General features: G+C 35.4%; 1 protein-coding gene across 1 annotated transcript in view; it reads left to right on the forward strand.

Annotated features, from left to right (window-relative positions):
• The window catches only part of LOC131667616 (protein unc-79 homolog), a gene marked incomplete at its 3' end in the record, with an annotated part of 3,688,809 nt that overhangs the window by 1,098,274 nt on the left and 2,572,912 nt on the right, over positions 1-17,623 (forward strand). The window lies entirely within an intron of this gene.

Here is a 17,623-nt window from a genome sequence, read left to right on the forward strand (position 1 = left end):
GCTGCATATTGTTTAATTTTACACATTCGTATAGTTAAGTATAATCGAATAAGTGGTAACATTACAAAACTTGTATAAGTATTATAATATAATAAACATGTATACTTTTTTTATCAATTAAATGTGTTTTAAAAATTTAAAATTATACGTTTAAAACGTATTCAATATTTTTAATAATAATGATAAACCTTATCCCCCACCTCGTTCCATGAGATATAACGACTGGGCGCGTCATGCCTGTACGCCACCGTCGATAATATTCCACCCCCACACTTAATCACATATATCTTTATTTCTTTCATCAATCTGACGCATCATCGATCGATCATCGGGGAAAGGGCTATAGGGCCGGGGGGGCATGGGGCCTGCGGGGGGGCATCACCCACGTCGATAACTACCGACCGAGCATACACACATGCACATGTACATGCACATGCACATGCACATGCACGTGCACGTGCACATGCTCGGTCGGCTACAATGCAAACCGTCGATACAAAATCGGCCGATAAAACATTTCAGTGGCCGGTAAGGCAGGATTAATCATGTTACCGGCTGCTGGTAAGGAATGAATGAATACTCACATGGTAAAAGTGGCTTAGAACCCTTATAGCCTATACTACTTATAAAGTACCTAAACAATTATTATGTATTTATTTTTGACTTGTAAACACATACATACACACACACATATATTTATGTGAGAAGTTTGTTTGGGTGATTTTTCAATCTGGTGTATTTTTCATAAAATGTTTTGATTTCTTCTTTTACTGATGACATCTGCAGATCATCCCTGATGATGTTATTTGGTACAAACCATGGAATCCGTACGTTATTTCTTAATACTTCTGATTGGAATCTTTTTAGAATTTGAATGTTTCAGTTTGCAGTGGTACTCCATAGTTGAATGCTGTAAGTCCAGAATGGCTTATTTATCGTTTTGTAAAGCAGTATTTTTTTTATTGTAAGCTATGATCTTTTTCCAATGAGACAATACATTTTTCTCCATTTCAGTCTCAGTTGTTTAATTCCATGTTTATTTTCTGTTTTCTCATCCTTATATTTTCTGCTTTATTCCTTGACTACATATTTATTTACATGTGGGGAACGCTTTCTTATTATGCTCCCTCCCTAGGTGTTTCCTGTAAAAAGAGCATAAAAGTAGTTTGATCTATTTTGGTTTTTATAACATCACTCCTCTTTATGTTCCACAATTTTATAAATTTCGCGTAACTCGCTGTTTTTCTGTTGAATTATTAATATCTTACTGCATTAGTTATTAAGATGTCTCGGCGTACTGAAAAATCTGCATATGATTCTGAATTTTTTTGCCTATAATTCGCTTACGCCTCCAAGTTTCTTCAATCTAGATCTATATGTTCCGAGTGTTTGCAATACTCATAATATTCCCTATAGAATCTATTATAACTAGGTGCTTGTACTTGGTTGAGACTGTCATGCTTTCTTAATTGTTGGACAAATTTTCGATGTGTGTCTTGACTTCTCACATAGCTGACACGTCTAATACTGCTTACTGAACACGACCGGTTTTATATTTCCAGCACTTACCCGGGACACAATTCAGCCTACCTACAGATACACATACTGATAAAAATTTCGTGGACACTTACGTTGTATTTGTACGCTTTTTGTCAGTCGGTATGAGATTACATCCTTTCTCCGCTACTAAAATACACAAATAACACGTGAATTCACTTTCCCCTCCCCTCTCACTCTCTTTCCCTTTTTCTTTTCTCTTTCATGCTCATTCAAGCCAAAGAATCTAATAGATACATCTCATTCTCTATTTTTCTCTCTTTCTTCATTTCGGTTGTTCTCTCCCCCTCAGATAAACGAATTACAGTAAAATGGCTCCAAAAGCTTACTTCACAGTAATAAAAAAAAAATGAAAAAAAAGATAATATAAAATTCCGTTTCTTTTTGTAACGGAGTATGCATTTTATGAGGACTACGCCGGGCATGGGTTGCAGGTTCGCCTCGTATATGTACGTTGCCGCTGCGCCACATAATGGCGCACACTTTAGCGGCCTTTGAAACCTTCTAAGGGATTACTTGCACAGTCAATCACGAACGTCTTCTCTGCGGCAATCCTCCCACTGCCACCTTACCTTGGGCATAGACAGTCGTCTCCGGGCGAAGTCCCCGTTGGTTGTTACCGTTACTTTATTCGGTAACATCAGCCTCGCTTAGAGGTATTTAGATAAAACTCAGCTAGCTGGAAACAGGCGCGAAAGCACGAAGTCGTTTTGTCACAACGAACGAACAGATGAGGGAAAGGGATTTTATTAATGGGTCAGTCAATGATAATATCACATACAGCATTTATAACTAAGGCATCCTTTATTATTTCGACATTCGAGTATAAGTTTAGGGCCTGCGCTGTTATCACGATTTGTTACACGTGGCATATTCGGGCGCCACCATTTTATTCGCTACCGTGTACGAGCCATGCTCACTCTCTTTCAGTACAACGCAATACGCGATACGCAATAATTTTATATTGACGTTATATATGTGAGGAAATAATTTTTATTTTAATCAACATTGCAATACAAAGCATATTAAAAAACGTAGGTTTATATTTAATTTATTACTATATTGGATTTGAAATTATTCATTTTATATATTTAACAGATGTATACTGAGGTGGCAATAAATTGAATTGCGAAACGTTTACAAGAAAAACAAGGTGTGTAATTATTTACAGGGATAACTCCTAAGATCAGAAATTTAATAAAATAAAATCATCAAATATCAGGAGTGAAAACATAAGAATTTTTTCATCTAAATAAGCGAAACTATCAACGCGAAGCTGGCCAGCTTACCTCGCGAAAGCAGCTTCTAACCACGTCGATACTCAGGTTAACCTCGCTCGGTCCTCTAGTCACGCTTGGATTTGGCATCCGCTGGCTTGCTCATATACTATACAACCTCTCAGTATGCTCTTCTCTCAGCTGATGTTCCTCACAAAAACTGCTACATATTTTTTAAACGTGAGGAATGATCGCGCTCAGTCGGGGCCACGTCCCTATGCCGTGAGCAGCTATTCTAAACTCCTCTCCTTTCGCTATTTCTATCTCACTCTTGGCGCGCAGTGTGCGCCTTTCCTACACGTCGCGTAGGCGCTGCTCCTCGTGGTCAGTCGCCCTGACGAGGTAAGAGACGATGAACGTTACATCATATATATTACTTAAAACTGCATGAATAACGTTTCGGTTGCAAACAACTGAAACGTGTTTGAGAATTTAAGGGGGCTCCAGTGACTACAGCCGAAGTCAAAATAGCTTCAAAAATTAAACTTGTAAAACGGAATATATATTTAGTCTAAAAAATCTTATAATTACTTTTGAAATAGTATATGTTCAAAAGTAGTAACGAACAACAAGCACTTTATTTGTAAATACAATAAATAGTCGCTTGGTTGATCTTTGGAATGAGCCAATCAGCAAGTAGCTTTGATTGACTGAGCACATGAGCTATACGAAATGTATTGCAACGATTGCCGAAAATCGTTACGACTCGTTACTTTGTTGGTAGAAAAAATCACATAGGAGCTAATAAAAGATATTCTGCGCCGAGTGTTGTGAGTGGAGTGCGTGTCCTGCACCTCGTGCACAGCAACAACGGCTGCAACAACAACCCTGCAGCAGCATTCGCAGCGCAGCCCAACAACAGCAGCCAAAGCAGGTTGCAGCGGCAGCTCTTAGCTTTTATAAGCGGATACGGTTAGTCACCGCATCCTAATCATCCTTGCGGTAAGTGCACTGCACTTTTGCGTTGATTTTGCGTGCGATCCCGCGCAGCGTGCGCGGTGAATTTTGATAATATTGTTGCGCGTGTGTTTCGTCAGCGGCGTCCGTGGAATTAATTCTCTCTTTCTCCCCGTTCGATTAACCTTGTATACATCGCGTGCGTCCAAGACTCTCGGCTACTCTTCCCGTATATGAGATTTAGTTATTATAATAAAGTGGTTCGTGAGTAATACGAGACGACCTTATTATTTCGCCTCACCTTGCACCGGTGTTTATGTTTTGTTTCGAGCGCGCCGAGAATTCAGCATAGATCACGCGCGCGATAGATAGAGACGTTCATCGAGCAAGTTATCAGCTGCAGTCGACGGAGCGCTGGCAAGCGAGCGCACCAGCACCTCTAGCGGCTAATACAAGCATAGAAGTTGGTTCGCTACGAGAATTCAGCGCATGCGCAGACCGGCATAAGATGAGTTAGCGTGCTCCAAGCACGCAGTTAGCAGAGCACCGGTTGGCCGTTACGGCAATTAACATTGCTTGAGTTTAGCCACTAAACGGCAGCCTGTTACAGTATATGTATAGCCAACCTAACCTAATTGCGTATCGCGTAGTTACGAGCTGTATTTACACGCGGATAACGGTTTTGAGTCGTTAATTTCTTATACGGATCGCTTTTTCTTTCATTACGAATAATTGTATAATGAATGCGGATCAGAGCGAGGAAGTTTCTGAAGCAAATGGGAATTCGTGGAGAAATAAATTACGATTCACAGTGGAAATCCGCAAAGGCCAATTCAAAAAAAAATCTGTGGCTGTGAAAAGACAGAAAAGCGTTGAAAACAGACAATCTGCGAAAAGATTATGCCAAGTAAGTCGTTTTAGAATGTGTATTGGAAGTTATTTTTTATTTAAATGTATTTGAGGAACAAGTTATTGAATATCATAGAATTTACTCATGATACGGTTTTTAGGAAAGCAGTAATGATTACGTTGGAGCCAATGTTCTTGCTGGTAGAGAGTTGCACGAGCCCAGTATATTAGTTGCAGAGATGTGGTGCTTCAAATGCGACATTCCACTATCATTTCGATTTGCCCAACGCAAAGTCCAGCAGGGGTTAGGATTTATTTATGATGTCAAATGCTATAAATGTTCTACAATCAAAACAGTAAGAACTAACAAAGTTTTTCGCCACAAAAAAATGACATATTTGTTATAAATGCAAAATAAACTGTTGGTAAATAATTAATTTATTTCATGATTATTTATTCTAATGAATGAGAGATTTATTTATAATGATATATTCAACAGGTATTATAGATTCTGGTATAGGAGAGACTCAATACAATCTGTTATTGTCAGCACTCAATGTCAAAACGGTATCAGACACATTACTGAAGCGTTATGAGAGACATGTGGGGCCAAAAATCGAAGAACTAGCTCATTAATCCTGTAGTGATGTCTTGCAAGAAGAGATAAGACTTGCGAAGGAAGCTGGTGATGTTATCACAGATATATAAGGACTGTTGAGCTTGGTGAACAGTAGAAAAGAATTGACGGTACACATCAGGTGATTTGAAAACAAGTTTTGCAAAGATAATTTGTATTACACATCAACATCCTGTAATAATGAGTTAATTAGATAACGTATAATTGGCTTTGATCTATTATGTTTGTCTTTGCAAGAGGGAAATATTTGCTTTTTTTTTATTTGCTTTTTTTTCTTTGCTATTTTTGTTTTTTAATGATCTTGAAAATCAAGCAATTTCGAATTTTTACAATATTTACTCATAAAATTGACTTCGTCTGCAATACATGGACTACAAATTATACATAATTATGATCAATTTGAATTTTTATGATTTGAAAATTATATGAATTTTTGAATGAACTTTATTTTATTTACTGAATTAATTCTAGCCAAAAGATTTTTTTGTATCAAAATTTTTTTGTTCATTTTTTTATTATCATTGAGAAACAGATTTTTTGTTTAGTTGTAATTTTTACAATTGTTATTTATGAAGTGTAACGCTGCGACTGTACTTATATTTATTTTTAATTTTTTTTCTATGAAACAATGTATAACTTTTGTATTTATTAATTAAGGACTTTCTTGTTGTTATTGTAAATAACATTTAGGGAATAGTTATACTCTAATACATATGAATGTTTCTAATCGATAACTGAAATATCATTGTTTTTTTTTTAATTATTCATCAATTACGATACTTTAATTGTTTATTTTACAAAAGTTATATAAATGATGCTTGAAATAATAAAATCCCCCAAAATAAAAAAATGTATTATCTATATACCGTTCACTATATATATTAAATTTTATTTACAGATCTGTACTAGGCAAATTAGGATTAACTTTTGGGTTTGATGTATGTTGGCAAAAAAGAGGATCAGGTAGAGCCTACAATAGTTTATTTGGTAGAAAGTATTTTTAATAATTTCGATGTCGATGCTATTTTTCTTATATGTACGTGGTAACTTAATTAAGCAAGATTTAGTCGAAACGTTCAATATAATATTATAGCAATATGCAATATTACTTTAATAATTATAAATATATAGGTAAAAAAATTGCATTGAACCTAACAAGTTTGATATTATATATTACTAAGGAATTGTATATTATTGTATAGGACATGGCGTTTTAGTATGTTATTACACCTAAAAAGTTGGTTTTGACGGAGTTCGAATAAAAATTTGTCGTTCATGTGCTTCTAGTAAACCTCACGACTTCATGTTGAATTATGATGGCTCATCGAAAGGCATGGAAGCTGATTTAGCGATTCAATTATGTACCAAAAATCCATTGTTTGAAAAATTGAAAATTTTTGGAGCTCGTTTGATAATGGACAATGATTCGAGCACAATTGCAGGCTTACGTAAAGTGAGTGTTCACAGCATAGAGCTATGGGCTGTTAAGAATCACTCTGTCAAGGCGTTCGCGAATTCATTGTACGGGTTGAAGTTGCCAAAAGCTTAAATCGAGTATTTTGCCAATACTCTGAGTGTTGTTATAGCGGAGTGTAAAGGTCAACCAGATGTTTTGAAAGCAAAGCTTGAAGCAATAGTTCCTCACGCATTTGGCGATCACAGTCTTTGCACATTCTACGATAAGAATGAAAACTACGAATACCAACGAATACCTGGCAAAAAACCGATTGAAAATAAAGATCTGAAAATTCCTTTGCAAGAAATAATGAGTCGATACATCAATAATGTACAGAAAATCGCACTTTAAGCATCAACGCAAATGAACGAATCTTTTAATCATGTCGTAGCTTCAAAATGTCCTAAATCAAAACACTTTTCTAAATCGGAATCGTTTGTCTTCCACATTGCAGTTGTCGTTAGTCAAAAAAATTTAGGCTATAGTTATATAAATAGAGTTTTTAGAAAGTTAGATTTGAGTCCAATTAGAGAAGATGCGGCATATAGAGAAGTAAAAGAAACAAAGTCTAAGAAGAAAAAGTTATTTGCCTCTAGTCACGCGGGAAAGCTGCGAAAGAAAACTTTAATAATTGTTAGATCTAGTAAAACTAGCGCTGTGCAGAGAAAAGAGAGTACCACTTATGAAAGTGATATCGGATTGAGTGGTATTCTAGATATACCAATGGAAAATCCTGTAAATTGTTTATTAAGTGTGTCTGAAACAGTATCTGTAGAGAATAATAAATGTATACAATAGAAAATTAATGTATGTAGATATAGAAATTGTAGTATGTATATACGTATGTAGATATGGAAACTACTGGACTTAGTCTTCACCAAGACCAAATCTGCCAGGTACAAGAAATTATTGTATTAACGGGGACGGGCTCTCATAGCGGTTTCAATTTACATCAAACTATTTTCTATGTTTCAGATTGCAGTATATGACGGACAGTCGTTCTACAATGTTCACATTGTTCGAACTGTGCCGATAAACTAATGGCATCACTTAAAACTGGACTGACTAGCAAAAGAGGATATTTGTATCACAGAGAAAAAAAATTAGATACTGTGTCCAGAGAAGCAGCTGTGATTGGTTTTCTGCAATATTTAGAGAGCTTTCGGAATGATAACGGCCCGAACGTTATTTTAGTTGGCCACAATGTCATCAGGTTATTATTAATAATGAACTTATTAATAATCAATTAAAAATGAATTTGATGTATCTCGTAAAAACGTTTTTTTAAGTATTGTCAACGGTTTTGCAGATTTGATACTGTCAGAATTACAAATTTATTAAATCAGTTAGGTTTGTATGAAAGATTCTCAAAAATAGTCTGTGGATTCGCCGATACTTTACAGATCTTTGAGAAAAAGCTACCAGACAGAGTAAAAAATAAGCTCTGTTTCGCAGAAAAAGCTTTAGTGAAAGAATTTCTACCTGGGGAAAACACTAACATTTTACATGATGCTCTACAAGATATTAAAACATTAAAAAATTTAGCCGATGTCGTCGATGTATCTTTGGAAGATATTGTATAGCATCACAAGAGCAATAATCAATTGGAGAATCAAAAAGAGATGTCTAAGAAAAATAAAATTTTAAAACAAGCTATTAATTTAAACAAACAGAAACTACTCGTACTAAAAGATGTCGCAAAGTCTACTATTATACAGGGTGTCAATTAAGTCCCGGGACGCCTGAATATTTTCTGAAGTACTTCAGTTCTGAAAAAGGTCGAGGTCATTCCTTTAGTAACTTTCAACGCGGAATGCGATGGTGACCTTGGATTTGACCTTGAGATTGACCTTCAAGGTTATTTCAAGGTCAACTTTGTTTTTTCAAATAGGAACCCCCATTTTTGACCCCGGATTCGGAAAGAGCGGGAAATTTTACGTCCAAAACGGTATTTTAAAATTTTTTTTCATGGCCTTGAGAAGGTCGATTTAAGGTCAAATGTTTGAAAAACTGCCTAAAAGCGTTTTTTTAATTTTTAAGATATCGAAAAATGACCTCTACAAAATTTGTTCAGAACAGAGTGGGCCACCCAATGCACCAAAAACCTTTGACCTTTAACCTCATTTTGAAGGTCATTTCAAGGTCGAAGTGTTTTTTGTATTGGAAACCCCTCTTTTGGACCCCGGATTCGCACATAGCGCGAAACTCAACACAATACCTTATCCAAACGTCGGATCTCGCGCTATGTACGTATCCGGGGTCAAAAAGAGGGGTTTCCATTACAAAAAACACTTCGACCTTGAAATGACCTTCAATATGAGGTTAAAGGTCAAAGGTTTTTGGTGCATTGGGTGGCCCACTCTGTTCTGAACAAATTTTGTAGAGGTCATTTTTCGATATCTTAAAAATTAAAAAAACGCTTTTAGGCAGTTTTTCAAGCATTTGACCTTAAATCGACCTTCTCAAGGCCATGAAAAAAAATTTTAAAATACCGTTTTGGACGTAAAATTTTCCGCTCTTTCGATTGCCGTTGTCAAAAATAGGGGTACCCATTTAAAAAAACAAAGTTGACCTTGAAATAACCTTGAAGGTCAATCTTAAGGTCAAATCCAAGGTCACCATCGGATTCCGCGTTGAAAGTTACTAAAGGAATGACCTTGACCTTTTTCAGAACTGAAGTACTTCAGAAAATATTCAGGCGTCCCGGGACTTAATTGACACCCTGTATATAAGGTGGCCAAAGCAGGTATTACTGAAAAAGTACTAGTCGATGCTCAGTTAAAAGATCAAAAAGATGGCATAAAAATATTGTTATCTGAGTTTGAATGGAAAAGTTAGAGTCACCAGTAATTTAAAAATTATTAATACTATTTGTGATAAAATAAAGGAAGTCTGTGCCTAAAAATCGTTAGTTTTGTTTTTGTCACCATTTAGTTTTTTTTCATTCAATTATTTGTTTGAAATTACCGAAATCTTCAGCCGCAAGTCATGAAAATTGCTAATTGATGTATGAAACACATTTCAAAATTCATAATAGAATAATTTAAAAAAAAATTTCAATACATATATATAAGTAATGATATCAAATCAATTTTAACGATAAATGAATGTAACCTTAAATTCGCATAATTCAAACAGCGCGTGACTTTCTTTCGTATCAAAACAAACATGGCTGCCGTTCAGTTACCGGATATCTGAGGGCCCAATGAATTTTTCGACCAATTTTCACAAATATCTCGATATTTTTTAGTGCTACCTATACTTTCAAACATACCATGTGAAAGCTGAAATCTTAATCTATAAGTACATTACTTTTTTATTTTGTAATTATTCATTAAAGGTTAGTAACCGATCGATTTAAAACCTTTTCCGTGATGGATTCCTATGAGGACATGTTAAACGTGCAAACTTTGAAATGAAATATCTCAAAATTTTCCACGGCTTAGGGGGTAAATGAGCATACCGTTGGATTCAGCGCAATCTAATCAATCGAAATCACTATTACTGATTTATAAACTTTCCGCGCTGAAGCCCTTTTAACAAGAGACCTCAAATTTAGCCCGTTTTCTGGACCTCGCTAGAGAATGTTAAAAATATGCGGCTGATACCAAATTACTCGTCATAAAAGATAAAGATAAGTATATTTAGTTATTTTTCAAAAATTTTCGAAAATCACCCCTGTATAGCTAAAAAGTGAAACATTTGACTAGCATGAGTAAAAATATAAACAATATCTATCACATATATTTTCATGCAGTGAATATTAAAAAGTCTTAATGATGTGAATATATTACTGATGGAATCTTGTGATGGTTAATAACTCACCTTTAAAGCCTTTTAGAGAGTAAGATCATCCCCTCAGTATAGCAAAAATTGTTTCAAAATCTGAAAAAAATATTTAGATGTTTTAGATGGTAACAATTTGAAAGAAAGTAACTTTTTGTTGATATTTATGAATCAATATATTATTCATGTAAATCAAAAGTAACACTTCGATTTCCTTTTTTTTCCTACAGAGAGGTAGACTTGACTTGATCTAGACATTACAAATTATTTTTTATAAAATCAACCTTTCGGAAGGGGTAAAATCAACTCCCTACAATGATTAGATCTATAAAAATTTTTAGAAATAAAAAAATATGATATTGATGTTTTATTCGAGAGAAATTATGGAAACAACACTCAACTTCAATATTTGTGAGAAAAATAGCCCTCTAAAGAAGAAAGAAACTAACTACCCCTAAACTTGATAAATTACGACACTATAGTTGCAAAATAAGAAAATATTCGATTTCGCTTCTTTCAGATTTTAGAGAATGAAATTAAGTAAACCTATATATTTCAAATTGTATTTTAAAAAAACTATCCTTCTGGAGGATCAAATCATCCTCTAAATATTGTTGGATCCATCAATAATCTTAAATATTAAATGAAAAAGTATTTATGATTTTGCATGATAAAAATAAGTTTAGTTGTTTTTTAGTAATTTCTTTCTAAAGAGATGTCTAGAACTCAAAATGCCCGATAGGTGGTGCATGGCACTAAGCGATCAACCCGTAATTGATTTGTTTCTTTTTTATTTATATATGGAGCTGTGTTTTTTTGGCGTAGTTACTTATTCGCTACTTTATTTAGTAATAGATTTTGTGGATGTACTAGTTATTTATAGTAAGGTTTTGCTAACTTGAATATATTACATTGTTTGAATTTTTCGACAGTTCTTTTGAGGATAATTGACTATTCCACCACTGAAAGAGTCTCTTTAAGAGTTCTTTTTTCATTCACTTTATTAGATCTTTTTGGAGAAAAATATTTGGCCTTATTTGTCGCTGAGTGTAAGAATTACTTCTTCATTCAAAGTTTTTGAAAAAATTCTTGAATTAAATTGAATGGTATTTGAACCATGTCTTTTTTCAATTATTTAGGCTGCAATGAACAAAACAGATCAAAACAAGATAATTTCTTTTCTCTAGATTCTATAAATAACCCATTGATAGTTATTAATAACTTGAGATTAACATACAATGCCAAAAAAAGAAAATTAAATAAGATATCTAAAATTCTAATTAGAAGCAAGTTCTGCAAATCGTGCTTTGATATAAGCAAAGAGCCTCGTATTCAAGTAAACTATGACTCAACTACAGATTTGTCAATTTACAGACATGTACTGAATTCGCACTCGCGATGTATATTTGACTGCAACACTGTAGAAAAGCTGATCTCAGTTCCTAGTAAATTGCGTCAAATATTACTTATGAACTATAAATGTTTTGCTGAGTATAATTCCCGTATATGTGTAGTTCATACAGAGACAAAAAATTATTGGCTTCTGGTAAAACAAATAGTGAACAAAGTTAGTTGTGAGGATCACAAAAAAATTACTCAACTCATTTTTAAATATTATCCCAAAGATGCAAGAAAAGCCATCTTTGATTTAGATAATATGAATTCGATCGAAGATGATACATTTAAAAATTGGTTTGAGTACTAAAAGATGAGTTAGTCGCAATACACCACTACCTTGAGTTATGTAATCCAAGGAACCTAGCTATTTTTCTCTGCAAAATACGTACTGAGCTAACTGACGAATAACTTTTTTTTTGTTAGATGTTCTCGAACAATAAGTAATCGTATGAAAATGGTTAGCGAAGAATTACTTGAGAATTTAGTACTAAAATTCATAATTGGTTCTTACCGTACTAAATTGATGGATAATAATACCTGTGGCTAGAACATTATTCGATGTTAAGGAAGATCAAACTTGCTGTATATTTAACGCTACATATCACCTTGCTCAAAAATCCAAGAATTTCGCAGGTCGAAAGATGCTTTGAAGTGATCAATTATGGAATTGCTGTAAAAAATCCTTTGTTAGTTAAGACATATATTAAATTACGATTCCGTGGCGATAAAAACCATCATATCGTCGTAATTACGAACAAAAATAAGACTGGAAAAAATGCGATAGTAGAATATTATTGCACTTGTGAGAGCGGATTGCGAACCAATGGTTGCTGTAGTCACATTATGACTATGACATGATACCTAGGTTATGGCCAATATCGTGCACTATACGTACCTAACGAAAATATCTGTAATGTATTATTAACTATTCAAAAAAAAGTAAATGATATAAACGAAGATTGATTTAGTCAAATTATTAAACAATTAAAATCATTAGGTTTTGAAAGCAACACCAACATATCGTGAGAAGTAAGGGGACTTATGCTCAAAAAGCAGGGCGTCTTGAAAGCCATGCACAACCTAGCGGGCATTTTGAGTTCTAAACATCTCTTTAGAAAGAAACGACTAAAAACAGACTAAACTTATTTTTATCGTGCAAAGTCACAAATACTTTTTCATTTAATATTTAGGTATATTGATGGATCCAATAATATTTAGGGGATTCTTTCACCCCTTCAGTAAGTAGTTTTCTTAAAATATTTTGAAACATATAGATTATTCTGGTAATATATGTAATGCGGTACATTACAAGGCCTTTTCTGAGTGCTGCATTATTTGCAACACCTCAGAAAGGCCATCCCCGTCCCTTGCCGCCCCGTAACCGGTTGCATAAAATAAAGATAAGCGCGCCCTATTCAGAACTATTACTCTTTTTTATGTCCGAACAACCACGCCGGAGATATGGATGAAACAAACTTGTCAAACGCGATCCGACGGACGCTCAAAGAGCAGACAAAAAAAAAAGGGAGTGCACCACAGAAAAAGAGAGCGCACGCACACACTCACTCACATACACTCCCGACCACGTGTTGCCGACCGGCAAAAGAAAAAATGCAAAACTTGACTGGGAAATGCAACGGAATTGCATGTTGATGACACATGAAGATCCGTTACACTCCCAGACACCAACACTAACACGCACGAGGCACTGACACTCCTGGGGCGAGCAGAAAATCGCCGATGAAGGGGCAGCCGGCAAGCAGCTGTATCGGGCTGTCGAACACCATCGGCGACATCCTGAGCGCCACACACACGAATACCAGCAACCACACACACAAACACCCGGGGGAACATCACAAAACCGACACGGAAGCGCCCCAGGAGGCGCTCCAACAACCGGCACAAGGACACGAGGCGTACGCGCTAGGAACTGAGCGGCCATCTTGAAGCGCCGATATAGACTGAGAGCGAGCGAGCGAGACAGACTGAGACAGAGCGAGCGAGACAGAGCGAGGGAAGCAGACTAAGCAAGAGCGAGCGAGACAGACTGAGACAGAGCGAGCGGTATAGACTAAACAAGAGCGAGCGAGACAGACGATACAAAATGATAAATAGAATAATATGCAAATGCGAAGATGAGGGCGCTACAAATGAAACGGCGTATATTATATACGTATCTCTGACAATAAAATTAAAATTATAATTGGAAAATAATGAGCGTGGAACAAATATCGAATTGTAAAATTCGCACGCGGCCGACACCCCTATTATGATAGCGAGCGACAACTACCCCCTTTAGGTTTAAATAATAAATTAACTGACCGAATTTGAACCTCTGACAAAATTCGCTAGTGACGTCACGACCAATAAGCAAATTAGAATAAAATTTGATTTCCGTCCGGATAGACAAATAGATAAGAGTAGGGGTAGATCTTTTCCAACAACTAACGATAGCTACCTTAGTGGGGGGGGGGGGGGGGGTGAGAGAGGGTAAATAACGACGAAAGTAGGAGAGTTAAGGAGGGCGCTGTATCCTTTTAATTTACATACGGACCAATAATAAAATATTCGGAGGGCGCTACCGATATCCGAATTAGCATACCGACCAATAATAACATTTCTTCTCGGAAAGAGGAGAAGAAAAGCGATCTTTGACCGCGAGAAGCCGATTCTCGTCCATTTTGCCACTGGATCTCTCGATAGAAGGAGCCTCTGTCAGATAATTTTGCTGCAGAATTATTAGCGCTAGACGCCTTCCATACTCTTTTGCCAATTTTGTTGCTAAAACCGCAAGGAAAAGATCGTAAGTAGGCAAAGTGCCACTCACTTTTATTTAATCGCGGAGTGAGGGAATAAATCGTTCAGTGCCGTAGGTCGTCGCGACGCGTGGATCCGTCGACGCCGGTGCCTATCGGATCGTGCTGACCTATCCGCCATTCCGTAAATATAAAGTGAGTGTTCGGTTTTACGAAAGAAAATTGCGATTTAGGATTCGCGCTGACCTTTCGTTAACTATTTATTGAGTGTTAGATGTTACAAATAAAAATTGCAATTTAGGATTCGCGCTGACCTTTCGTTAATTATTTATTACGAACGTAGGTTTAACCGAATAAAATTTGTCTTGATTAGTTATTTGTGTTGACCTTCCCGCCATTTCGCAAACCGAATCTGAGCGTTAGGATTAACCTATGAAAATTGAGATCTAGGATATTCGCGCTGACCTTTCGCTAATTATTTATTGCGAACATAGGTTTAATCGAATAAAATTGTCGTGCTTATATAGTTGTTGATCTTCCCGATATTCCATAAATTGAACGTGAACGTTAAGATCAACCAAGGAAAATTGTGATTTAGGATTCGCGCTGACCTTTCCGCCATTTCCTAGATTTAAAGAGTGTGTTGGGTTCATACGAATTCGAAGCAGTAATTGAGTTATTCGCGCTGACCTTTTTGTTAATAGTTCGTTACGAAAGTACATTTAGCCGAATAAAAATGCCGTACTTATTCGATTTTGTGCTGATCTTTCCGCCATTTCGTAAACCGAGTGGGAACGGTAAGATCAGACAAAGGAAATTCGCGACTGAGTTATTTGCGCTGACACTCTCTCTTTGTTAATCGAAGACCGACCGGAAAATCATTAACGTTCCGATTAAATTGTATCCTTACGGATTTATGAAAATTCAGAATTTTACCGACCATATTCACTCCGACCTCGTATGTGAGAATTATTAATGCATCAATAAAGTGATTAATTATCTTTATATTTATATATAAAATTTACTTTGATATCCTACCTCTATTGCATGCTAGCGATTTTCAGCCGCGAGCGGTTACATACGGGTATCACTAATTCGCTATATTTTCGGGTCACTCGATAGGTAACATACGCGCGAATTCGAACGTCCTCACGACCTGACTTAAGGAGTCATCACCTGAGCTGCCGGCATACCCTAATTAAGGAGGAAAAATAGCAACGAGAGTTGGACACCAAGGCCTGAAGTGAGGATACAACGCGTATCCCCCGTTTGCCCACTCTGCGCAGTCGCCGTTAGGCAGACCGGGATACGCGATAACCCTACTGGCCTTACCCCCGACGATCGCCGTAATCAGCCGACGGTCTGGCGCCCTAAATAATCGGGGGTAGAGCCAAACAGGCCTTGTGGCGGAAGAAGCTCGGAGCGCGGTCAAAACCCCCGAAATTCCCTGCCACATATATAAAAAATAAAAATAAAATTATACTGCAACTATACTTTCATAATTTACCATGTTCGGCGATAGTTTTACCCACCGTAAGAGGAGTACTTTTTTATAAATATACAATTTAAGTCTTGGTTCCACATTTTCTTTCAAGTAAAGCCTCTAAAATTTTTTTTGAATCTAAAAAATATTTATAGATTTCATCACATTTAGGAGATGAATTCACCCTTCAGAAGAATAGTTTTTTAAAAATATAATTTGAAATATATAGGTTTACTTAAATTCATTCTCTAAAATCTGAAAGAAGAGAAATCAAATATTTTCTTAGTTTGCAACTATAGTGTCGAAATTTATCAAGTTTAGGGGTAGTTAGTTTCTTTCTTCTTTAGAGCGTTAGTTTTTTCACAAATATTGAAGTTGAGTGTTGTTTCCATAATTTCTTTCGAATAAAACATCAATATCACTTTTTTTTATTTCTAAGAATTTTTATAGATCTAATCATTGTAGGATGTTGTTTTTACCCCTTTCTAAAGGCTGATTTCATAAAAAATAATTTGAAATATCCAGATTGAGTCAAGTCTACCTCTGTGTAGGAAGAAAAAGGAAATTGGATTGTACTTTTGAATTACATGAAAATATCTCACTTTCTAATATTTTATGGTGGTGTAACCCTTGAGTGAAGGGGTTGTTTTTTTCATAAAAATCAACAAAATGTTATTTTCTCTTGAATTCTTACCATTTAAAATATCTAAATATTTTGTTACATTTTTAAATAATTTTTAATTTCTGTTATACTGAAGGGATGATGAATTTTTATAGATCTAATCATTGTAGGGAGTTGTTTTTACACCTTCCGAAAGGTTGATTTTATAAAAAATAATTTGTAATGTCTAGATCAAGTCAAGTCTACCTCTCTGTAGGAAAAAAAAGGAAATCGAAGTGTTACTTTTGATTTACATGAATAATATATTGATTCATAAATATCAACAAAAAGTTACTTTCTCTCAAATTGTTACCATCTAAAACATCTAAATATTTTTTTCAGATTTTGAAACAATTTTTGCTAAACTAAGAGGATGATCTCACTCTCTAAAAGGCTTTAAAGGTGAGTTATTAACCACCACAAGATTCCATCAATAATATATTCACATCATTAAGACTTTTCAATATTCACTGCATGAAAATATATGTGATAGATATTGTTTATATTTTTACTCATGCTAGTCAAATGTTTCACTTTTTAGTCTATACAGGGGTGATTTTCGAAAATTTTTGAAAATTAACAAAATATACTTATCTTTATCTTTCATGACGAGTAATTTGGTACCGGCCGCATAGTTGTAGCATTTTTCTACAATTCTCTAGCGAGATCCAGAAAATGGACTAAAAAACAGCTTATTTTACGATTACTTTCTTATTCTAGTAAAATTCGTATCAAATTTTATATTAGGATATAAAGTGAGTAAAATATGTGTCTATAATTGAAGGAGCTTGTATATTACCATACTCTATAATTGCCTCCCTTTTTGCGTCTTGTGACAGGGGTGCTTGAATCTATAAGCTATATCC

The sequence above is a fragment of the Phymastichus coffea genome, unplaced genomic scaffold, assembly GCF_024137745.1.
Source record: "Phymastichus coffea isolate CEN01 unplaced genomic scaffold, Cenicafe_Pcof_1.1 PCOF00005, whole genome shotgun sequence".
In the NCBI taxonomy this organism is placed as follows: domain Eukaryota; kingdom Metazoa; phylum Arthropoda; class Insecta; order Hymenoptera; family Eulophidae; genus Phymastichus; species Phymastichus coffea.